General features: G+C 39.7%; 1 protein-coding gene across 3 annotated transcripts in view; it reads right to left on the reverse strand.

Annotated features, from left to right (window-relative positions):
• The window catches only part of Pgant9 (polypeptide N-acetylgalactosaminyltransferase 9), a 189600-nt gene that overhangs the window by 36222 nt on the left and 128238 nt on the right, over nt 1-25140 (reverse strand). The window lies entirely within an intron of this gene.

The raw sequence follows: 25140 nt of genomic DNA on the forward strand, positions 1-25140 counted from the left end.
TTAATTAAAGACAGGCTATGCTTACAGCATGCTCATTTTACAATACGGACGACAGCAAATATCAATGAAGATTTCGAAGCTTTGCTGTATAATAAACTATATGACATTAAATTGATTAAATTGAGGCAGGAAACATTATATTATACATGCGGCAGAATTTCGGGAATGTTATTTCATAATCGCAAGATAAAAATTCATACTCGCAAGATAAAAATTCCGATAGAATCATCTATATGAAAAAAAATTCTATATTATTATGCTATTATTTTATAACATGCATACATTATAACTTGCAAAATTCCAGTAATTATTCACCGATAAAATTCTTTTATCTGCATCAACTATTATTATCTCTGATCGTTGTTTTACATTTTCTGAAATCACTTTATCAGTCTTTTATCTTGACTTGCTCGACAATTATTCCTACATAATTAAGTTTTAAAAGATATCTTTATATTGAGAAAAAAAGTCGAAACATCGATAAATACTCTCAAAAGGAAACAGTGAATTAAGAATGTTAATTTCCATCAGGCATACTCGCATTGCATATTCACTTTTACGTATACACGCCAGTTTATTCAAGCGTCTATAGCGACAGCAGATCAGTTGGCTTAATGCTAAGCGTCGATGTATCACTGTCTCCCGAGGAAACCTGTTAATTACCGACGACGGCTCATTAATAGCGTCTGTACCATTTCTATTCGATATCCAGAAACGTCGATAAGGTATGCCTTTCGTCTGCACATATGTGTGTGTATGCGTACGTGTACGCGTACGAGAAACGTGTCCAATGCAATTTCCAGTTTGATAAAAGCGCAACGCCAAGAAAACGCGGTCAACGACCGTGGCATTTTTCGCTGCATCTGCTTCGACATTTCCGATAGCAAAAGCTGCAATGGGCATTGTTCGGTCAAATTTCTTCTTACAGTTAGTTCCCTTAGTTCGTATGTTCTCATTTGCGAGCGATATTATTTATTGCCGATATTGTTCGTCGTTTGTGTTCTGGTGAGGCATATAGGTATCGCGTATTGAGAAACGAGGAAGCGGAACTCATGGAAGAGATCGATGAGAAGAGAAGAGACATTAGTTCTAAAGTTCAGATATCTTTCTCCGTTTAGTCCCCCGGGGGGGAAGACCGGAAGATCAAAAGATTACAATATATCGACATCATCGTAGGGAGACAGAAGATACAGACTCAAAGGTACAGTCGTAGACACGTAATAAGACTCGCGACGATCCCGAGCCGAAGTGAAACTTACTTCTGGATTCTACTCGAAGAGGACTCATGTTTTCCGTGCAGCTTGATAGCGGCTTTTGGATGAATCGGTCACATAATACACGCTACTTTTTGTTCCACCGCGAAACTCTTTATGTCGCAAATACGTGTTCTGCTTAGCAATACGGAAATTTGAGAAATCCGATTTCGTGATATTTCTAAACGTCACTTCTTTTGTACCGTTTTGTACCTGGCTCGCTGTGCCACAACTCCACGCAATCTAGAGATCACATTTCTATTCAATTTTTGACAAATCCGGTACTTGCGTAGCATATCCGAACAATGCGTTCGTGCATGGAGCTTGTGAGATCGATTTTGCTGAGTCGACATTGCTGGCGGATTTGCGAAAGTAAGAAATGACTCTATCCCACCCTTCTTTCCAAACTCTTGTTATCTATTCGCGTGTAAGCTTATACGCGCTTAAAGATTTAGTAAGCAACTATAATTAGAAAGATCTTTCAGCTCAGCACATGCTTGCAATATAAATAATGCTGTTATTAGTAAGTTAATGCATACGCAAAAATTCAAATATACTCAATAATAAGTACCACGTAAAATAAACGCGAGTGTATAGATAAAAGTAGGTATATAAATTAATATACTAATCATTTATGATACTTTAATATTATTAATAATTTAATTATGCACGTTACTTATAGTATCACAGTAATCTTATCAGTAATATTATCACAGTAATAGTTTAAAAACAATTATTGCTTAGGAAGTTCTTCAGAATAATATCAGAAAAATATTAAAGAATGCCGCACTTAAAAAGAATACTTCAAACAGGAGAAATATATACATGTCACAAATAATGTTATTTAATAAAATATAATTTGTATGTTATATTGTTCATAATTTAAGCCGCATTTCCAACTTACATTTACAGACATTTCCGGTTCACGGATCAATGCTTGCACGAGCATGATTACGTTATTAATTCAAGCGGAACGCAGGAAGGAATAAAGGGCAGAGAGGGAATTACGAACACTAAATCCGGATCAACAAGCTGCGCGATCCCTTCGGTATCGACTTACCGCTCGACTCACGATCTCTCGGCGGCCACGCCATGTATAAACATGTGCGAAACTGTTTCGGTAAAGACAAGGTGTACATCCGTGCGGTGCGCGCCGCGACAAGTTCGAACGAACGTTAACGAACTTACGAAATTGCGCGGGTGGATCTGATGGTTGTATATTAGAAGCATGTCATCGTAGTCGCTTACGGCCACGAAACGTCGTCGTACGCCGATGTATGGAAATTGTTCGTGCTCGTTAAGCGCGTTGACTTACGAACGGAACTTAACGTCGTCGCGCAGGACTACGCGACGGAATTTCGAAACGAAATTACTTCCCCTCCGACTCGCCCATAGTCCACGTTAAACTTGTACAACTGCGGCTCGAGGCTCAAAAGCGTGTGACGCCGGGAACTTTCAATGAGATTTAGCGGAGTGCGTAAAATTCAAGCGAGTGCGGCCCTCATTCTCCATCGTCTACTCGACATTGAGCCGTCTTATCGAAACTATTTTCTCATTTTCAAGATTCTATGATATTACGGTATACGCGCGGTATATATACTCGTTTCGAAATGTCGATACGATTAGAAAAGTTCCGAAAGAAACTCCGGAAACAGAAAAAAGCTCCAAACACGAGAAGAAAACCAATACACAAACTCGGCGAGTTTAATTATTGCCGTTGTAAACACGAGAAATGTATTACGTCCCAGTTATGTTTCTATTATCACGTACAAACATATAAACTACTACTCCAGTGCAAAACTCATGGATTATTATTTGCGATCCTCAACTCCAAAAAGAAAATTCTATACAGAGATACGAAAAAGCAAAAAAAATACAAAAAATATTAATATACTTAGAAACGTCGCGACACTTAAATGAAAGTCCTCGACCTCCGAAGTATCCACTATTTCATGATTAATCTCCAAGCAATTACGAACAAGTGCGATATTATCCAGAGAAAACTGCTTGCTTTTTATTTATCTACATCGGGGCAATTCGCTCTTTTTATATTTCCTCTTTTATTCCCCCTTTTCCCCTTTCCTCCCCCAGCATCCTCTCGCGGTCCAATTTCATTGTAGCTGAATTATTCTCTCCGAATGCGACGATGAAAAGGGGGTGGCCAAATGCGCGATGGCCTCGTTTATTCTAGAAAATAAATAAAAAGGGAACAGTCAGCTGCATATTTGCCATATATGCTGGCCATCGTTCTTCTTCTTTCCCCTCTTTGTCAGACGAAATGGAGTCCATTTTTGTTGCGCAATTTTCTTTGAGATTGGCATAGCGCGATACGAGGAACGTATGGCGGTGGACCACAATGAAAAAAAATTCCCCTGTTTCATGGTGTATGATGTGTTACTGCCGAGCATGGGAAAGGAATGAACCCCGCACACATGCGCGAAAGAACCTTTTTCATCGTCACAAAAGAAATAAATGACGTTTTTGACATACGTCCTTTTTTTTTCGTTTAAAATACTAGCTAGCCAACAAATACACGACATATAATAATTATTATAATTAATATAATAGCATTAGCAAATATCGAAGAAACTGATATACCTATCATGTGTAATACAAATAAATGTTATAAGTGTGCACATTAGTAAAAATGCACTGTAAATTAATAAAAGTACACTTTGCATACAAATTCGCAATTTCACACATGTATATGTAAAGTTATAAAATAAAATTGCATACGGAATGTAGTGTTTTTTTTTGTGCGCAGCTAAATGAACCCGAATAACAGACTACATTTCAGTTTTGAACAATATACCTAAACCCTTTTGCGGATGAGGGAGTTTATGGTTTCAATCGCGCAGGATGCGCGTTATAATCAAGCGTCTGGCGCTAATAGACGCAAGAGTGCCTCGAGCAAGATGATTCGCAAATTGCTCCTCCTTGTCAGCGAATATCGCGATTTAATTTTCTCGCGAGCGTGCTTTATCTTCGGGCTTTATTGTCGAGAGGGATGCTCTCGGCTGCGTGCGTTGCTTGCACGACGTTACGGCGCGCCGGACGGGAGCGGCGCGGCGTTTCGTCCGTGATTTTTCCGCGAGGCTGCTTCATAAAATCGCCGACGGAGTGATCGGTCAAAGGGGAACAAACGAGCGCAGAGTACACAGCGCGCGCTGGTTGGAATACAGAATAAAAATACGGCGGTCCTTTGAATCGCGCCATCGCTCGGTAATCGGGGGGAAAAGGTCAATGGCACTCGTTATCAGATAACCCGAAACTCCTCTCGATGTCCTCTTCGATGACAACCAGGAAATACGAGCGTTCGTGTTGCCATGAGTCGTGATTTAAAAATCTGATCTCTCTCCGCGAGAAGAGAGAGAGAGGAAGAGAGAGAGAGAGAGAGCGAGAGAGACAGGGAGAAAGGGGAGAGAAAGAGAGAGAGAAAGAGAGAATGACTGTGATTTCTCGCTTTCGTTCGTTTGTGTTGAGAGCAAATTCCAGTGAAGTTGCGCGTCTCGATTAAGCGAAACGATCGCTCCGCTTGCGCATCGTCGATGAGTTCCAATAAAAATCAGCCGGCAAAAGTAACGATGATAGTGTACGAGTTGTAATTACACGCGTAACAGCCTCGAGAGCTGCGAAAAATAGAACGCGAAATAAAAGCAACTCCTCGCCACTGGTGAAGTTATTAGTCCAGTTACCGAATTCCTATCGATGTTGATTATATTAAGTTGCCAGTTAACAAATTCTTTAGATTCTTCCGCATTATAATGTTCCGCATGTTATGGAATATATTTTATTTCACGTTCGCACATATATATTTAACACAAACGTAACTTAATCGGAGATCAATCGTACATCATAAGAAGCCATTTGATATCAGATAATAGAATATATAGTCAATATCGATACCTTTCATTTGTGATAATAACACAGGCCCTCAATCAAGCGTTATCAAACGGATGGAAGAATCTATCAAGCAAGCACTTTGCATCATAGGTCGATCTTATCGCATCGTAAGAGCTAATTTGATTGCTTGATACATCTTCGCTGCATTTCCACGATGCTTCTATATGGAATGCTGTAGATCTATTTAAAAGGATTTTAAAGAAACTCTCGAGTTGGTCTTCTTGTAGCGAAAATTTCCAAGGAAACTTAATTACGAACAGATTTTATACTGTATATAAAAAAGATTTTATATCGATATTCTGCGACAATTCTGTTAAAAAACTTCTCGTCCAACTTTCCTTCCAACGTTAAATATGTGATGCATGTATGTAAACGGTTTTTAGCATCCATTATAAGTTGATACGTTATAGGAAGAGGGAAGGAAAAAATAGAAAGAGACAGAGAGAGAGAGGAAAGGAAAGAGACAGGAGCAGGTCTCGTAGTTTTTAACGAGATTGCTGTTTCTCACGACAGAGAAAAGTTTATTTTTCTACTCTCTTCGCATGCACGTTATAATATATAGCATCTTCTATAGCTCTGCAATATTCATCGATATGATGGACGGAAACTTTAAGTAAAATGTAATCGTTACCCACGTTTTATTCGAGTCCAGTATTAAACAAAATTAAGAAAAAAGTTTTTAATTTATTGCGTAATTGAATGTATCCGAGCATTTTTGATAATTTTAAGTTGTTAAATATATATGTTCAATTTCGGAGATATTAACGTGTCGGGCCAGCCGCTAATTAATATATGATCCGCTCACATAAATTCCGCAGCAATTCAAATTACCAATTTTACTAAAAAAGACTCGTGTGCTAATTAAACGTAAACTCCATTGACCTAATTAGAATGTAACGTTCGCAACGCGTTACGAGGTCGCATCTCGTTACACGGAGCATCATTGATGACGGATTAAAGCAAATTCCATATTTGGGACAATTAGTCACATAATCGTGTTTCCTTCCTGTACGTCGCCGCCTGTATTGCTCAATTCAAAGTTAATTAATCCGCGCCCTTTGACGATGATCGCATATACTGCTGCGTTTTGACACGCAAGTTAACGGATCTAGGAACATTTCACCAACCCTCGATGAGCTTTTAAAGCCAAACAGTACATGAGCTCTCGACGAATTTATCTCTCTATAGTGCTCTCACTTTAAACAACTTCCTATACAACGCATTATACAAGATATTTGACTAGAAAGTAATTAAGATCGAATATAATATTAGTATCTCTCAGGAGACAAAAAAGACAAGCAAAAAATGGAGAAGAAATCGACGCGTAAAAGAACGATCTTGACTGTCTTAATTGATATTATCATAATTAAATCGTCAATCGCTGTTCGTTACAACTCGCAATTTGTAATTAGTAAAGAATTTCTCTATTCCGCTCGTCGTATCTCGATTAATACGTTAGACATTCTTCTTGATTATTCTTGATTGAGTCTCCCTTTTGTACATTCCACATGATGCACGAGTACACATATACACACACACATATATACATCACGGTATCCTGTAATTAGAGCGACACGTGCTCAAAGACTTCGCTTCAGCTTCATTGATGAAGTCCGTCGAGTGTTCGTCGCTTTCCGTTTGATCAGCAAAGTACGTGAGCCATGACCGGGATACGAGAGTACGATCATTCTACTAACCACTACAGGAAATGTAATATAACTATTGCTCGTGCGAGCACGATGCACCGTACACTAAAAAATATAGAAATATAATTACCTGTTCGAGCATTTTACCTTACATTTAATTTTTCGCTCGATGAAAGTTTCATTCTTTTACTCTACTTTATTAACGATACGATATATTGCATTAAAAATTTTTGCACATAGTTATGCAACATGCTAACGGTACATCATCAATCAAATTAAAAAAAAAAACTTTATAGGTATCTCGCATTCCACCAATATTTTAAATAATTTTTAAAAAATTAACAGACTGCTGCAAATATATTCTGATATAAAATACGATATAGTCCCCGATGAAAAATTTTACAAGTTACACGAAACGTCTGAAATTCTACAACATGAAACAAAACGATATCCTACGTGGTTGTAAAATTCGTCCTTATCAGAAGATTCAGGAAATACGATCACGAGGGTAACCATCGTAGTTCCGGAAACTTTCGCTACTCCCGATTGAGTTGTAAAATCCGCCGCGATAAAATTGTCCATTTTGCCGGAAAATATCGTTCCCTTCCTCTCGTAGCCACCGTGTTCTCGCGCCCCCCTTTTTTTTTATCGCCAAGAAAAATAATTTTTCGTTCCTTCGTAAAAAGGAAAAGTCAGCTGGTACAATTGGCGAACATTGTCCAAGTTTTGCGCGAGTTTCGCTCATACTATAGACGGAATACTTGCGCGTATCGTTCGCAAAATGAAGAAAACCGTTAATCAGAAGATCGTTAAAAGTTCGACGAGAGAGTTTACGTGCTCACCCTTAATAAGGCGTTACTTGCGATGTCTGGCATCGTGATTGGCCGGCAACTGCTAGTGGAAACAATATCAGCGAGATGCCTCGACTGTAATTCTCCTTTCTTATCTGTGAGAAATTCGATACTGTTCGAGAGCGGATATAAGCTATCGTTTTAGAGTTTACTATTATACGCGATTGTGAGACATTCGCGGTATATGGTTTTCTAACTAAGTAAATAATATATCGTATTAAAAATGTAGTGTCGACACACGGAATTCACTGTTGATGTTGAAACAAATTTTATAAATTTGTTGGATCACAGACAGAAAATATTCGGACAAATCATTTCATTTTCCTATTAAATATGACATATGTATCATCTCGTTTAACATTGCTGCCAAATGTCATACCGCGTTCGTAACTTGAGAAAGTATTCTAAGAGTACAGCCGCGGAAAGTTTCTTCCGTGTCTGCGATATTTCTCCGCGAAATAAAGGAAATTTGTAATAAGGGGGTCGTTAAAACTTCAACGAGACTCTTCTTACACTCTTGTAACGAGTCGTGAAACTTAGTATCGTAACATTTAGTTGGAGTATCGCAATTGAGGTAACCACGATCTGTATATTAAGCATCCTCTATACAATTCCGTGGAAATAGCTTTCGCTCATCTTCGAGAAAACTACAATATAAAACATTTTTTTTAAATTGTTATATCGAATGTAAAGTATACGAAAATCCAGAAGAGACATTCTGTAATTCAAGAATCAATCGCAAGAGAAAAAGAAAAATATTATCTCCTTTTATTATGTTTTAATATGAGAACGTTTATGAAAGAATTAAACTTTATTTTCCAAAACTGTTCTGAGAAAATCTTGTCTAGGGAATTAAAAATATGAAGTAGCTGATTATACTTTAGAAAATCCAAAAAGACAAATTCTACGTAAAGAGTCTTATTTTCATCGAACATAAAGACATTAGCTTGAGAAAAAGATTGACTATAAGTATCATCGATGCGCATTAAGCATTCTACGATGAGCTGAGATTCGTTCGGTCAATGATCCACGTGACACCTATACATCGACGGCATCCAATAGCATCTGTTTTTCCCGCTAAGACGGGTAGGATGCATCTAGCTTACAGAATACGTTTTTCCACGATGTATGTTGAATAATGGAAGGATGTCAAGAGGTTGTACCAGCAACGAGAAACCGGGAGTTAAAATCGAAGAGACGAACGAGAAGAGACGGCGGAATATCGAACCGGCGAATTTTACTATTTATTTATGTCAACGTTTCAAGCACTATATTATTATATAGAATTTCGCGAATCTGCGATAAATCTTCATATAAGGAAAAAAATTGTTTCTCAAATTCTCCCAACTGTGGACTAATTTAAAAAGTTGGATTATACGTACATGAGTCGTTCCTGCGTGTACACAAAATGTAAAAATGTGAATATATGTTGTAACTTTTGAAATATTGCGTAGGTAATATTAAACTTATTACATATTCTGATGCATTTTTGCGCGTATAATCTTCATTTTTTTTTTAAGAATCATGTCTCAATTTGTGTAAAAATAAATAGTTTTTATATGTTCTCTTTACATAGCGCTACGCATTTTCCATATTCTATTCTGTTCAATGATCCCTATCGCCAATCAACCGGAAATACGATGAAATTTGTCGCATAAATGGAGGACTTAATGAATACGGATATGCATGCGTATACACATACACATTAATTGGGGCACCTCATAAATCGCTCATTTACCTTGCAAATCGTGTTATTAACGCGGCCACCGATTTGTCGCCGCGGGCTCATCAGTTGCAATCTGTTTCCCCTGACCGTTGAAGCGGAATCGGTGCATTTTTAATTACTCCCGTTGGATCATTAGAAAACGTGAGATTGCAAATAATATAATGTATCCCTGTTAACTAGCAGACGTCAAACAACAGGTGCACCAAATTAACGACGTATAATTATATTGTATATTGTCAATGAGAATGAGAGAGAGAGAGAGAGAGAGAGAGAGAGAGAGAGAGAGAGAGAGATTGCGCGGCATTATTTACGTACGTAACGAATTGTAAATATAGCAAAGTCATGGAATATTTTCATGAAGGTTGATGTCCAATCAGCGATAGTTGAAGTCCCGAATTTATCGTAAAATTGTACGAACTACCACTTTTCGTGCTGAATGTTAAACAGAATGAAACTATATGATAAATGAACACCGCAATGTTTCAGCATATTGAAAAATAATAACCATTATGTTTCCCTCTCCAAATAGAACAAAAATATTAAACATTATTCCAGCACTGTTTATTTTCAGATAAATTTCGATTATTAATTCGAAACAACATTCGGCATTAGTTTCGACACAGTGTAGAGAAAATATCAATAACTGCCTGTAATTCCTCAAAGCTCGAAATCTCTGCGTAAATTGCGATCAATTAAATATTCGTGTCAAATTATCGACAGATGCAATTTTTATTTAATTCGCGATATGTTACGTCTGTCGATTTGTTAAGAAATATAATATTCTCTTTTCGATTATTTTTACAACTTGTTAATATAATTGGCGAAAATGTTTTATCAGCGAATTGCAAAAATAATCGAAAATACATGGTTCACGCTGACATGAACTCACATCGCAAATCATTTTTTTCACGCGTCGTATCGTTTCAATAACGTAACAGCACTTTATAAAACTCACTTTAGACAATCTGTACTAGTACTCAGATTTCAAAACAGAATTTTTCTATATATGTGTACTTACACTACGTGCACTTTTAATACATATATTTTAGGAATGTGTGTATTTTTAATTTTTCAAATGTTTGTATTATACGGCACATAAAAGCATAAAAATAATTCTGTTCCAAATGCAGAAAAATTTCTATGTGAATTATAGATCATCTTTAATTTATAATCAGCAAATTATCTTATATAAATTCTATAGAGGGCAGTTTCGACGACCAGTAATGCATAATATAAACTCAAGAATATTTTTACTTTACGCGATCAAAACATCTGTATTAAATACGTTAAATGTGCTTTTACAGCTTCGTTAGCGCTCCATAATTTTCTGAATCAAGAGTTAGCGGAGTTGGTGCAGGAAAAGAGTCACTGACACTGTGGATTAACTCCGCCGAGCCGGAAACGGACAATTCTTTTTCAAGCATCATTGAAAGTATGGTGTATAACGATGCACCTGCGGTGGAGAGATACAGAAAAATAATCAGCACGGAGAGGAAGGAGACAAGGGATGGGGGAGATGAAAAGGACCGTGAAGATGGTATATGCCCTAAGTAATTAGCTAATTAGGGATATGCATTGGAACTGTAATCGGAATAACATTAATTCAAATCAAAGGATCTTGTACACGTCGTAAATGAAATAGAGATTACGGATAATGTTTAAAACATAGACAAATAGAAATTATCACAAGGATAAAAAATATCACTAAAATATTGTTGTTCTTCGTAAAGATACAGTTTATTGATACTGCGTAAAACACTGATACTTCTATTAAATAATACTAAAATGGTAAAAATATACAATAAAATAAGTGTACTTCACTTGTTCGTATCATTAATATAAACGTGTAATTTCGACAACGGAAGGGGATCTGTGCTTTTGTAACAAGCGTATCCGGTATACTATCGGAAACTGTACATAGTTCACGGGGAGGGCCCTTATCTTCCTCATTCCCCTTTTCGAAAATCTCCATTTCTGCCGGCTTTTACGAGGCATTCGCAGTTCCTTGAAGCGTAACCACGGCTACTATCGTTTTACCTGCACGTGACGTGCACGCCTCGTAAAACTCAATCGGGCAAAAGCGAGCGAGTGAGCGAGCGAACGTCTTCCCGCGAGAAATTCAACAAGGGCAATTTAACGTGCCCGTACATGGACTGTGCATGACGTTGTCTCCTCCCCGCTTCGAAAAACTTCCGCGTATCCACTACCGGTCCTCTCATCCAGGCCAGGTCTATAATTATTGCTACGCGTTTGCGGCTAAGTAACCTACTTATTAAGGATTGGCCGATCGCGTTAAATTCCAAGTTTTATGGCTGACAGTTCTAATCTTGCTATAGCAGTCGTAATTGCAAACAAAAGTATCGATATACACTCGTGCGTACGTTATTTAAAAAAAGATGATTAGGCAATCACGTGATCCTCGAGAATATCGGATCGCGTGAATTTCGGGCACGGACGATCCCCTTCTTTCTTACGAGCGTAAGCCAAATGTCAAATATTCAGGGGTTTCATAGAATGTTTGGAATAGCGTGTCGCCAAGAAATTTTTCCCATTTGAAACGCGGGGCCGGCACGCGATTTCGTTCAATTAATTCACTCTCCAACCTCTAATTTAGTAATTACCGAGAGTGCTTTAATAGTCATTACCTCATATTATTCGAGAGCCACGAGAATTTCGCACTCCCGCATAGAAATTATTCTTTCGCTTTCCGATGAGTTCCCGAGTAGTTTGGACAATGGGACGGGGCTAATTAACGCTTCTTAAGCGACTTACAATGAGCCGAATTAAGTTGTTATTAACGGCAGGCGACTCTCCGATCGGCGAGTACTGCTAATTGCTTATCGTGAAAATAAGAAAGATAATAAGGATAATGAAGACAAAGATCGGACACCCAGACAGATATCCATTTCTGAAAGTATCCGGCCCCACGGGCGGGTAGACGAACGGAAATAACTTTCAGGAGTTCGCGAACGACGTCTAACGAGAAACCCGAACATGAATATTCCAAGTGGACCGAGCAGGAATCGCGACCAGTTTCTGGTTCTGTGGCGTTTCTCGTAATGGCGTCCCCATTTCTCTCTCCTGCCTTTCCGAACCAGAGATTTCGATCAAATTTCACCCGGTTTAACGCGATAACCAACAAAGCCGTACGAGCCGTAGAAAAAAATCGAACGATATAAAAATGATCGGTCAGAATCGTCAAGGAATTTATTTCAATTTTCGTCGATCGTCCTCATTGAGGGATAAGTCTGGGGATTACAGGTAAGTTTCCTCTGAAAGAACACGGGCTAATGCCGGCCGGGCACAACGGCTCTCCGTAGAGCGTGAGATTAAAGAAAGGATTCAACGTATCCACACCCACTCACACGTATATCCACACAAGCGTGCACACGTGTAGAAGTGGACATCGGATCTATTTGCGGATACGAAGCCGTCCTTATCGCGTCCGCCCGTCGTGCCGTTCCGCGACCGTCCGCGGCGATACGAAACGAGCATTTGCCGGCCATTCCGACAGGACCATTATGACCAACGGAGTGTCACGAACGCGCTCTCTCCCCCTTTCTTTTTCTCCTTTTCCGCCTTTTCTCTTTCCTCCTTTTTTTTCCCCGCGGAGGCGACCTACTTCATGATATGTCGCGCGAACGAAACCATCGCGAAATGAGATGGAAACGGCACGTAGAATTCCAGAACACGTGGAGGAACGTGTATCGAAGAAGAGGGGGGAGGGGGGAGGGGAAAAGGGTCGATCATTATATGAAAATCTTGTGGGAGCGTGTGACGAAACGTCGGAGTGCAATACTACCGCGGGTCACGAAACATTGGCGTCCTGTTACGTCGTCATTTCGCAACGCAGACGTCACTATGCAAATTCTCTCGGTCTTCCACGATAATTATAAAACGTTACGCGTATACGAAGTCCCAGATTCTCTTTCTTTCATTCTCTTTTTTCTTTTTGCGTAGGTAGATCGCATCTTATTACTGCTCGCGCGGCGTTAACAGAGTGTGTTAATGAGAAATAAATATTTGGCGAACAGCTATACGTCAAGTTACGCCCGCGCGGGTCATCGGCATCCATAAACCATCGATCATCCCCGCGGCTGCTTGTCGCTCACGGCATTTTCGTGCGTGGCCGCATTTCTCGTGTGTATCACCGCGTTAATTTCATTATGGAAATTCGCGCGCGGCTTCCCGTGCGACTCTCCGCGTTTAGATTGTCGCATGTAAAGCAGCGTTAAAAGAATTACCCCGTATTCATCCGCCTCTTTCCGCGTGCGCCCGCACGTGTGGCCGCACGGGAGAGAGGAGGAGGGACACGCGACGAGCGTTTCCTCTTCCTCCTACACGTTCGCGCTATGATTACCAGCACACCATCGCCGGTAATGTCGCTGCTGCCCTTGTTATTTCTCGCTGCCGCGGGGATTAACCATGATCGATCGACGGAGCGACGAACGAGAAATCGCCACTCCGGCGATAATTATGTACACAGCGCGCCGTGCTGTAATTGGTTGATGGTGTAATCGCGGATAATGGCGAGATCGAAGCGCGAACGTTATAAAATTAATCTTCCAGCGTCAACAATCGCGACGTAGATTGTCGCAGCTTTCATTGATTTTAAATTGAGCGACGGCAATATTTTCAAAAGGTAGGGAGTTTATTTTCGATCTGTAAACCAGAAACAGAGTATCCGCATAACGAAATAGTATCAGACTGAAAGTGAATATCCTTTCTAAAAAAAGGCATGTTAAGTCGATAGTCGAATTTATTGTTGCCGCTTTTCCGCGATGCTGATTGGTTTTCTCGCTGCGCTTACTTCATTTGCAGCTGTCATCGTATATTTTGACAGTTGTGTGTATCAAGAAATTAATAGTGTAATAGTAATAGCATAATGTTAAAGCTAAATAGCGCGCGCGAAGCGCGCGTCTGTGGTGCTAGTCATATATAAAATGAAACTGTAAATAAGATGGAAAATATTTTTACGCAAAAAATAACGCCATAAATATTCGTTCATTAATGTATCAAGAAATATTTTTCGCAGACTTGATATAAATTTGAAACTAACAAGTCGATTTATGTTTTCCCAAAGCCTCGTTTGGAAAATACACTTGAAATTACTGACTTGCATTTTGTCGCAACGAGATTTGTAGCGAGAATAGATAAATAATGTAAGAAAACGTGTTTCATATTTTTCTGCAATTCTGTAAACATCCAGCAATTACGGAAAACGCAGAATACTATCTCGCAGATCACTGTAGTTTCCATAACGTAGCAGGACGTGCATAGCGAGACATCCTAATTTTGACATGAAAGTACCGGCACGAACGAATAGCACAATGCACGTTCTCCAGATCAAATAACGAAGGCAGGAACATTCAGCCGTTCCTTCCGCCGTCTCTCTCTCCTCTCTCTCTCTCTCTCTCTCTCTCTCTCTCTCTCTCTCTCTCTCTCTCTCTCTCTCTCTCTCTCTCTCTCTCTCTCTCTCTCTCTCTCATTCTCCCTCTGCCAGTGTTTCGTTCATAGAAATAAGAAAGACACGTTTTACGCATCGCAAAGTCCTTTTTATTCACCATACGTATCTCGTTTCTATCCCACTAACGTTCTTCTAGCTGTCTTATCGCGTCTTCTCGCCCCATTCTCCTCTCTTTCTTCATGCGCGAATAATAACCACCCTTCCTTTCGCAGGTCTTTCAACCAAGGCAACCTTCCTCTTTCTCTTTCTATCTATCTATCTTTCCGTTTGCATCCACTTTGTCTCTACTTCTGGCCGTTCGCAATTTCGTCCACAAGTGCGTGTCGTCGGGCGTACGTAAGATCGTATGCGTCCTTGACAGCGCGCGGACTATTGTCTGTCCTCCCGCCTTAATTGGACGTTTCGCAAAGTAAATTTCCCGACCTAGCGGCAGATAATGCTAATTAGCCGGAGTCTGGGTTAATTCTGCGGGTCTGAAACTGTTTGAGGCCGCCTCTTTTCCTCCCCTCTCCGCGTCCCTTACCATCACTCTCAGCAATTTACTTCGGGAACTTTGCAGAAATCTTTCACCGCATTGCTGATATCGCCAGATGCGATCGATGTTCACGATGTTCTTTAAAAGATAAATAATGAGTTTCGCTACGCATCGTCACACATTGCCTTTCTCTAGCGCATTATTAGCCATTATGTCATTTCATCTAACGGATATTATCTCTTATCGGAGAGCACATCGATTTCTGTGAGGCAGTTTTAGTTGTTTTCCAACATCGATTTTTACAATTTTATAACTCTCACCGGATTCATGGTCGAAAAACATCTCAGTATCATATTTACTCTATCTACATGTTGTTTATTAATAGTTTCACATCGGACAGCATTTTATCCAGGTTTTCCATCAGCAACAAAGCGAATAATTTCGCAAGCCGTCAAGTGGTTCGCGAATACGCGAACTCCAACGCGCGTAGAAAACGCGGTTCCCCGCGAGGGAACAAAAGAGTCCGGCCACCCTTCCTGCAGTCACCCTTAACTCGTATCTCGACGGAAGCTCTCTGACAGCCGGCGTGGGTCGCAACACTTTATTCTTTAGCTGGCTATCTTGATTCGTCTGCTCGCGAATCCCTGCGATCGGACCGACCAATCCGGTAACCCCCTCCCACCCCTCCTCCGGTCAACCGTCTCGCCACCCCGCAAAGCTTCGGATACGGATCCTCGCGATACGGGATATCCTTGTCAGGTTGGCTGGTCTCCCGTCACCCCCGTTACTCCCGGCCCGAGCCCGAGCCCGACCCCTGCCACTCCCGTCCGCCGTCCGTCGCGTCTCGGGAGGATTTCACGATACCCGCTCGACGTGGCCCATCGATTTGAAAGTGTCTTCGAATCCTTCGAAATCGGGGTGCGCGCGGAGTGGTGAGGCGAGGGAGTGCTTGAGACAGGATTCAGGAAATCGCACTAAATCCAATTACCTCCGAGACTCCTGGAGGTGATGTATACGAGACATTTCGCGGTGGATGTAAGAAAAAAAAAAAAAGAAAGAGTTCGAAGCCTGTAGCGATTCCTGTGTCGGAATTACGGGCTTTGCGGTATTTCGAGCGCCGAGCGGCGGATGTATCGGGGAGCTAGACGCGGGAAACTATGAAGAGAGAGGATGTTTCGAACCCCGAACGTCGCGACCGTATCTTTGACGAGGAGGCGTTTTAGCGGAGATTTCAGGAATGCGTCCCGAGAACGCGGATTGTCACCGATGCGAGTATCGAGAACCTGCGGCGAGACGGAATGGCGAAACGCGATTATGAACTTAATGCGATTAAACGCGGTAAAGGAGAGAACGTGTGCGAGTTAAGTTTAGAGGTAATGGTATTTATTAATGCCGTCGCGACGGACCATCTTGAATAATTAGGTAATTGACAAGTGTTGTGATTTTATATGCAATCAACAAATCAATTGCATATAAAAAAAAACACGTGCATGTACCTAAAATAATAAGGTTTCGCCGAATTATTGAAAAAAACCCCATTTTAATTTTACTCCATTATTATCTTAATAATGTGTAGAAAATCAATACAATCAGTGTTAAAAAGTGTCTGAGAATCTATATTTTAAACTTGCTCTCAGTAATATTTTCAGGCATAATATTAATTACATTTGTACTGATTATTTAATTAAAAAGTAAGCAAGAGAAAAAACGTATTGCGTTATATTTTAAATTAATATTTTTAATTATTTATTCATTTTCAGGATAAAGTTCAAAACCTGTGACCTGAAAGATCCACATACCTTGTTAGGAGTTAATAGATCATAATTAATGAAATTCCCTTTCAAGCACATTGCTTGAATTTCTCATAAAACAGTTTATTCTACACATAATGGTCTGTATATTATATTTATGATAATATTAGCTGGTAAAATTATGGAAAAATTATATAATCAAATTACCCTAATTGCTACGATAAATAAGGTCTGTTTTAAGTATAAATATAAATAATACTTATATTATAATTCTGTATTAACGAAAAACATTAATTCCCTGATTTTTTAATTTATTATATCCTAGTTTTTTCTTTCTTTGCAGATGCCGGTTTAAATATATTACCCTGGAAAAAATATAAAATGAGTATTTAACGTCGACGTACGATAAAGAAAGGCTATTAAACGCAAGAGAAAAGAACGTATACTTTCTTGTAAAATGAAGTTGCGGGCGTACTCATTTTTTACCGGCGTTCGCTTTTGTTTTCAACGATCTCGACATGAGCTTTCAGCGAAAACTAGATGTAAATTTTACTTCATGACGTATTCTTCCCCGACTTAAAATTGATTAAAATCCATTTCACTCTACATAGCTCATTTCCTCTGTGTAGTTACGCTTATGAATGAAATAAAAGCGATTCTTCCTCAATTTGCTACGGGAATAATCTCGGATTATGATTAAACGACGAGGCGGACGCGTTTAAGTGATCGACGAACAAACGTCGACTAATTTCCCTTAATCAGCGTAATTGCGATTCTAGCTTCCTCCCTTTATATAACCCATTGTAATCGATATCGGGGCGGAGACGATTAGCTTATCTTTTTGTTTGAAACAAATGTCAAACAAATTTTGCGAAACGTGATGAAACGTCGATAATTGAGTTGTTACCGACTTTAACCTTCGATAAACGAAGGCGGGATCTCGATAGCTGACACACAGAGTCTTACTTAACGATCTTGGGCGCGAGATCGTAGATGTCGATCATCGTTAGGGCGATAAGGCGCTTTCACTTAACTTAATCCTCCGGGGTAATGGGTATTAAGATGAACTAGTTCGTTAGGGATAGAACGCCATATTGGAGAAGACACAATCTGACCTAGCTGGCGGCACGGTCCTAAACTGAAAGTGTAACTCACCTTACCTGTTCAGACAGGTAAGCTCCCGCTCTGATTTTTTCCGCTTTGTAAAAAGATACAATATTACTGCTACCATTAATATAATTAAAAAAAAAAAAATCTTATATAAATGCATTTACTCATCAGATTTTTTCTACAATTAATTATTGCTTTTTTATCTCAGCTAAAAAAGTAATATAATTAATGCATTATGTACTTTGATTATATTAATTTTATTTTATCAATGTTATATTATAATTTTAAGTTAATTATGTTATTATTCAGTTATTTAGATAATTATTCATTTCATGAGTTCAAGCCAGAGAGAAAGAAAGAGAAAGGAACAATGCGCAATTTTCTACATGCAGAGATTTTCATGATAAGTGTAGCCATAAAGCAAAACACACCACGCTCTAGTAAGTCGAGCCGAACAAGTTCAACTAGTCCCTTTGCTGCGCGGCTATTTTTCACCGCAGGGCAAACGGCATCGCGATGGTGGGCACAAAGCTAACTCTCCTCTCCACAAAGCCGCATCGGGCTCGGAGAGCGTAACGTGCGCAACGTGGCGCCGTGAACACGAACATTAGCTGGTAGTTAGGTAGCGATCGTAAAACTTGCCGGGCCGTTGGGCGGCCGGACGCGTTTCCGGAAACCGTGGCGTACTTTTCGGCCGCGTGATAGACACGCGAGTGCAGAAACACGGCTGAATCGCGGCCGTGGGTTCGGGCGTGCCGGATGAGCGGGAGGACGCGGAAGTACAGGGGACGGTCGTCCTCATGAGTGCACTTTGCGTTTCCCAGAACGATATCCAATCCTTCCTCGTCTCCTAACCAGGCCGCTTCACTCCCTCGCTCAACGTTCTTATCTACTCCCGCCGCGTAACTCGGAAAGTTTTCCTCGGTCGCAAGTTTCGCGGCGCGCCGCGCCGCACCTCTTCCGCACAGCCGAATCCTGTGTACCTTACGCGAGGGCTCGACTTATTCGCGGGTAAACTCGAATCGGTTTGCGGCTGTTCGCGAAGTAACTTCGCGGATGACGATTATGCGTACGATGGAGGGAAACTCGTATTCGTTCAAAGTTAGGTATGTGAGCGATACGATCCAGAAATATGAAGCCTGAGTCGGTACAGAGCGTTGATAACTGAACGGGCGACTCGAAAACTCTTCGAGATCGCCATCGTCGCTACGATCGTATTTAAGCTTAGCGCTAAGCGATAATAAAAACTCCGCAAACATCCGACTGATCCGACAGTTTCGGTACATTGCCTGACAACAAATTGCGGTAATGCCAGCAACTACCCTTGCCGGCGGTCCTTTTCAACGTCCTGCGCGTCCATTTCGCTCGAGTATCTTCGCCGGATCCGGAATACGTTTACGTGAACAGCAGTCGTTCCCGGCATTCCTGCGAAAGCGACGAGATCCCGTGGAAGCCGCTCGGGCCACAATGGATCCTCGCGAGCGATTTTCCAACCAGTGCACAATGCCCCCTCTATCGAAATCGTTTTGCACTCTTGCCGTGGTTTGGCTCCTATGCCAACTTATTCCTTTCGATCCGGGAATGTCGCATCAAACTCAGGGATATACGCGAACTTGCTCTTCTACCTTGCAAGGAATCTTGTTGAGAACTGCACTTTCTTCCTTTCTTCAATAATTTAGATTCCAACATATTATTTACTCACAATGTGTACGCAATGCTTTATCTGTTTGCGGACATTTACACACATTTGACGTCTATTTGACTCATTTGATTATTAATTTTGCTGTAATTAGCTAGGAGTTTAAAGAAACCGATACTAATATTTCTAAATCGTACCAGAATTTTCTTCGACATATGTATTAATAAAACATTTTATCTTTTTCTTCTTCGATGCTGTTCCACAGCCCGAATCGAGCCTTGACTTTCAATGTGAAAACGCTGCAGTCCTATGTGGACTTTGGCTTCCTCATACGTCTCGTTATCAGTTGTAATTTTTATGGGAAAATGTTGTAAGCCACTGCCCAACCTCCGCTCTGGAAAATTGAGTTTATTTTAAAGTTTATTCATTGTTGTTGTTATTGTTCGGAGATTTCTGTTATCCAAGAAAGCAGTACCGCGCGATTTGTTTATCCCTGGTTATCTTGAAATTAAGTTTATGTTTGGGGTACTTTGTAAAATATTTTCTCACTCAAAACTTCATTAATATTGTTATAAAATATCAAAGATAGATGCCTAATATCTTTGATATCAAATTGTATAATAAGACAAAGAATTTTAATTTTCACATGCCAAACTATAATTGATAACTGGAGTATTATGAAAGTACCATATGGTATTATTAAGGATTAACAGTTGCGGGATCACCGGAGCGTATCGGCAGAAATAAAACAAATACGAAATGGCCATTGTTTGTCGATCTGACGAGCGGTGAAAGCTAACGGGATCGTTTCCTCGGGCGTTATCTGAACGTCTACCGAAAACCGATTCTATATCCGCGATAATGGCAGAATAATCAATCGCGGCCGTCCATTCCGTTCCGCTCGCCGCATTCGTATTGCAGCGCCCGCCCGGGCGAAACCTCGGTGCGTTCGAAAACACGCGCCTAATCTAATCTAAGTGCGGAGTGAGCGCGTGTGCGAGATGGTAGGCAAACTAAATAAAGCCGGGCCGACTCGTAATTGAAAAATATTGGCGCCTCGCGTTAACTCGCTAGGCGAATACGGAAATCAAGCGGCGAAGCCGGATCCGACACATATTTTTTCATTACCCTTTGCACACGTTCCCACCTACGTGGCCGACGGCTCACTGGAGAATCGCATTACGATGTGTTTGCCCGGTCTTTTTCCAGACAGGGAGAGAAAAAAAAGTGGAAAAAAGAGGCGGCTATTGATCGCGGCAATCGCCGCGTCCACCAAATCTGAAAATCGATTCTACAGAAATCCATGCGTCCATCATTGTGTCATTGATATAAAACGAGTATTTTAACAGAATTTTGACAACGCGAGGGATTAAAAATTTTATAGTAACAAACATTCAATCGGGCGATGAATAAAGCCAGAGAAAATTAATTTTGCTCGGAAATCTCGGATAAAATCGGAGAGAATCGTATTTAACTACATACATTTCGAAATAATTTATTAAACTGCGCACAATTTGCACAATATATCGATTAATGTTCTTCAAAAAACGACATAATAGACGCTGCCAGCTTCAGCAATGCGAGCTTCTTCCAAGAAATTGCTGGCTGAACCATATTGCTCATAAGTCCTCGTTAAACTCTCTCTAGATATCGCTTTTTACCATCCGTTTTCTTTCTTTTAACCTAGCTAAAAAAACGACATCACCAATTTTCTCTCGCCTTTTCGACGCTTCGAAAAGCGATATACTCTAGACAAGAAAACTTTTCGGCTAATGAGAAACGGACCGCGAAGCTGCCTGTAGGAAATTAACCGTGGAAAACTCGAATTTTCATCGTAAATTTGTTCGGAGGATTAAGGGGATTAAATCTTAATTGCGACTAGATGAGAGATGGCGTAAAATACCTACGAGCAATAATTTACACGTTATCACGTAGTTCTTAGAGTACTTAAGCACTTTCGGATTTTTCAAAATTAATATTAGGTAACATTAACGCGATGTTATTTAAACAAAGAAACTGAGAAGAATTTTAGAAAACAAGTTAACTATTTTATTACCATATATCGTAAAAGATATATATATATATATATAGACATATTTTTTTATTTTTATTAAATTTAAAAGAGATAAAGAGATATTGCAATTGTAATGTTTTCTATTAAAAATAATGAACATTGTGTGAAACATTAAAAAAAAAATAATAAAGGTATAACAACTTGTACAAAATCAAATACTGGAAACACGAGGGTGCTCCTCGCTGTTTGGTAATGTGATAATTAAGTAAAGTCCTCGCAAGCGAATTTCACAGTCGTTGAAGGAGCAGCTTATTAAACCGAACGTTTCGCCATTTGCATATTTAAATTTCCATTTCCGCGGAGCTCTTGCCCGAGCAGAGCCACCAGGTTAAATAGGAAAACCGCGAGAAGCGACCTTTTATCTCATTTCGTACCTCTTATCGCCAGGTGCATTGATCTTTCCTCTCCTCACCGAACCTTCTGTTTACCTTCAAATCTATGAGAATCAATCTTTGACTTGTTGAACGGTATCATCCAAGATTTTCTTCATTTAATATTCCTCATTAAGATATATTATTAAGATAAAAATAAAAATAGGTAAAAAATATCGTTAGATTTTTTAAACGTTTAATACACCTTTATATATAAATAAGCGACTATTCTTCTTTATTTCAAATATTTTTGATAACAATTTAGTGAAAGGTTTATTGTACCGACAAATGGTTTATCGACTTTCCATGTAATCCTAGTTGCCTACAAGATTGAAACTTTTTGTACAATAGTTCTGTTATATCAACTGTAAAATTAATTAAATCATTCGTTACGGGAGATGGCCCTCTCCGTTATTCAGTGAGCTGCACCAAGCTGTTGAAGGTCGCTTAATTGAATATTCAAAAAACAATATGTACCGTGGCGGAGATAACGACCACTTTAAATGATTGGTCCACCGCGGTAATTACAGTCGCCCTCGGGTGTTTAAATTATTAATTAATAACCACCGACGCGTTGTACCTTTGTTAACTAACGCGATCGTAATCGCTAATTATTTCGACTCTGTGACCGCTAATTCAATAAAATCCAGAATTAGCTCGTTTTAATCGTTTAAGCTGCCGGAAATATAATTTTCCGAATACGGTATAAATAAAGCGGCACAAACGGAAAAAGTTATATCCCATTTCGCAAAAAGCCTATGGCGATTATTTCGTGTCGCGCTCACTGAAAAGGAAATGTTTGACAAGAAAATTGTGAAATTGCGTTAAAATTAGAGACATTTTGCATGAATTCGATACGAATAAATACCGCTGCCAATACATCGAATTATTATTCTTTGTGTTGCCTGCTAATTGGATAAATGTTTCCTTCACTACCTTTTCCCTTTGATCAATTTATTAGCTTACGTAAAATGTAGTCGTTTAGATTTGTTTTATTCCACTTAGTAAAGCGATAATGTATCTTTATAAATAATACGCAATGTATTTATGATCACTCGATAGATTTATGTAACGAAATGCTTAATAAAATTATGATTATTTATCCAAGTTTTTACCATTTGAGATAATTGCTTTGTATAATGCTTATGATATTAACATGATGATTACCGATTCTCTCTAAACAATCCTTATGGCTCTAAATTAGAGACACTTGTTCGTAAGCGCATCATACAGCACACCTGCACCGGTGTGGCGGCACCTTTAGCCAAGCCGTTAGTTACGGATGCGACTCGCGGTGTGTCAGCAACAACAGGCACCCACGAAGTTTGCCCACCTGTCCTGATAATGTCGGTTAATATCATGTAAATTGTAATTAATATTCATGGGGTTAATTCGCTACCGCGGTCGGCCCGACGCCGCTGCTGCCGCCAGGACGAAGTTTTAGCGAAAATTTACGGTCACCGCGAAACATATTTCGGACGTACCGCAGGCATTGTATAGTTACGGTCCTACGACCCGGTCTCATCCGAATAAATCACGTCGATCTACGCGACGGATCGTAACAAAGTTATCAATCCGTTGCTTGGTATAACTTGTAGAATTAGGCGCGAGTGCTAGATTACACTAAAATAATAAAGAAGTTAAAAAAGTAGATGAGAAATAAAAAAGTGCGGCACAAAAATAAGATATATGTGTTCAAATATCTTTAACAATGTAGAATTTCACCAACAGCCGGCAATAAACATATTATATTCATATTGCGATGCAGTATTAAATTTTAAATAGCAATCATTTAAATTCAACGAACACATTTACCCACGAGAAGGAAACATTTAACGTGATTGAGAATGAAAAAAGAGCGCCATGTTTTAATGAAATAGTATAATTGAAAACTTCCCAGCGGGAAATTTCAGAATTCCCGTGTGACGTAAGAACGGTGACGATGCAATGTATTAATTTCCGGTAACGCATTTTCCGATGATTAAATTTCCGAACTACGTCGCCTGCGCGCTCTTTTCGCTGTAGACTATTACGGTCAACTCGCGCAACAAATTAGGCACAGTGCAATTAATTAAACAACACGTAACACGTAACACCGTAGTAGGTACTTCGCGCAGGCAAGCGGACGCGAACGCTCCCCCATGAAATTGCATTTGCGACGTAGACGGAAAATAATTTGCAACGTTAACAAGAATTCGGAATAGAGGGTCATTAGCATAGCTTGGACGCACATATAGCGCACATATACACGTACGTATACATTAGCGAGGTTGTTCTTCTTCGTTCAAGGGTGATGTTTACATATAATAGCCGCGCGATTAACTTAGTGCCATAATTAAAATAATGGCGCGATGCAAATTACGTAAGGCATTGCGTTATATTACTCGAGAAATGCTTCTCGCAACACCTATTGCATTACGCATTTCATTCAGAGAACGAGAGAGCACTCTCCCCGGGCGCAGTTGCCTCAGATAAAACGTTCCCCGCAAAAGCCGTTTTTAATATCCTTCGTGATCGTGCGCGTTGTGCCTGAATAAATTGCACTTTGGTACGATGGAATGCAAGACTAAAGAAAAGTAATTTCCGATCGTACATATGATATCGACATTTAACAGAAGCTTTATTAACAGGTATATTCGATGTCTCGTCTGCAACGCTCTCGCAGCAATGGAAATAAACGCAATTTTAGTTGCAGTCATCTTGTCTTTTCACAATTACGATAAATAAATGATATATTCATTATACCAAGTAAATAAAATTAAAGTTTCGTATTTTATCGACGAAATAAGATAAATGATGTAGGTATCCTTTTAAACGAGTAAGATATTTTTAAGAAGGATATATTCATCGAATGCGATTGTCCTTCTAAAAAAG

This window comes from Temnothorax nylanderi, unplaced genomic scaffold (genome assembly GCF_030848795.1).
Source record: "Temnothorax nylanderi isolate EJ_2023f unplaced genomic scaffold, tnyl_v1.0 TNYL_tig0018_pilon, whole genome shotgun sequence".
NCBI classification, from domain to species: Eukaryota; Metazoa; Arthropoda; class Insecta; order Hymenoptera; family Formicidae; genus Temnothorax; species Temnothorax nylanderi.